Source organism: Asparagus officinalis, chromosome 2 (genome assembly GCF_001876935.1).
Source record: "Asparagus officinalis chromosome 2, Aspof.V1, whole genome shotgun sequence".
Lineage (NCBI taxonomy): Eukaryota > Viridiplantae > Streptophyta > Magnoliopsida > Asparagales > Asparagaceae > Asparagus > Asparagus officinalis.
In genome coordinates this window covers 8,688,056-8,689,609 of record NC_033795.1, presented here as the reverse complement: position 1 = coordinate 8,689,609, position 1,554 = coordinate 8,688,056, and the positions used below count along the sequence as shown (strand labels likewise).

Genomic DNA, 1,554 nt, shown 5'->3' with positions numbered 1-1,554 from the left:
GATCACAGAGTAAGCCAGATATACAAGTGAGAAAAGTTTATCACTCGAGTATTTCATAGCTTCAAGTCTAATGACATCTAAGAATAGGTAAGAGTTGCAAGCACATAAGACTCGTCGCAATTAAAATGATAGAGAATAGATCATATATTTTTGTTTGGGAACCATCAAAACTCAAATAAAGCAAATGTAATATTTGTCGTAGGGCGTCATAAATAGGGGGGTTTTCAGAAAAAATAAACTCATGGAGAAGAGTAATGTTCAAACTCCTTTGAGATGGTGCAAGCAAAATATACTGGTAAATAACTAATTCTTAACCACTCAAATTTATAATTTCTCATCAAGCCAATCATGTGCTCACTTACGAGCATATCTATGAAAGTTTCCATTATATACCACGCAGCCCTAAAATCTCAATGTTCACAAATTACCCCTCAAAACTAGTATGTTAGGTATTTCTACCCCCTTTAACTTAAGAATATTTGTTTTTAAAACCAAGGCAAGGTAAAAAATTCCAATAATTTCCAGCAAGTTTGCCTCAGTTATACGTTCAAAATCTAAAATTGTTAAGTGAAAGGGTGTAAGTAACAAATGCGAGAGAGTGGGGGGTAAATTTCTCCAAAATCCCCCGCGTTCCCAATTTCGGTCATCTTCTTCCTCTAGAAAAATATCCAAAAAGAAAAGAAAAGAAAAGAAAAATGTCCACCGTCTCCCTCCTCCTCTCCTCCCGATTCCCGACGAAATTTCATGTCCCGACGAGACCCAACTCCCGCCTCCTCTCTCCCATCGAAACCCTAAAACTCCGGGCCCCGCCAACTCCCCTCAGAAACCCTAACCCTAGGTTCAAAATCTGCAGCTCCTACACCCCAACCCCCTCCACCGCCAACGCCTAATCTCCGCCCTCTCCTTACGCCCTCCCTTCGTCAACTCCATCGCCTACGGACGCTTCTCTTCTCCCGCTTCCCCCTCCTCCTCCCCCTTCGTTCTCCCCTTTCTTCCCCTTCCTCTCCCTCCTCCACTCCCTCCCCTTCGCCGGCTTCGTCGCCTTCTTCGCCCTCTACCTCGGCGTCGTCCGAAACCCCAGCTTCTCTCGCTTCGTGAGGTTCAATTCCATGCAGGCCGTGGTTCTTGACGTCCTCTTGGCGATACCCTCGCTGCTGCAGAGGGTTTTCGGGGTGCCGACGAGGGGGGTGGGGTTTAAGGTGATGGAGTTCGGGTACGGTGCGATATTCTGGGGTGCTTTGTTTATAGTGTGTAGCTGTGGTCTTGGGAGGACTCCGTATTTGGCCCATCGTGGCCATCGCGGCGGATCGGCAGCTGTGAATGTGAGTTTTTTTTATGTTTGTTTTTTCTCCGGGGTAGTTTTGATGTTAGGATTTTGTCAGAAGTTTTAAGCGTGAGTTTGGTTTGGTAAATATATGAGATGAGATTTAGTAACAACATTTAGATAGATGATGGATATATGGTTAAATATATTTGAAGTCATTAGCCTAGTGTAGTTTTGAATTTTTGGTAGTGGTTGAACATTGTATGCTAAATAATGGTATATGGACTTTC

The 1,554-nt window shown here is 43.9% G+C and overlaps 1 long non-coding RNA gene across 1 annotated transcript in view; it reads left to right on the top strand.

Annotated features, from left to right (window-relative positions):
- The window catches only part of LOC109830149, an 8,098-nt gene continuing 7,804 nt past the window's right edge, over positions 1,261-1,554 (top strand). Inside the window, exon 1 of the long non-coding RNA XR_002244214.1 lies at positions 1,261-1,322. This is a non-coding gene — a long non-coding RNA (uncharacterized LOC109830149). The remainder of the gene's footprint in view (positions 1,323-1,554) is intronic.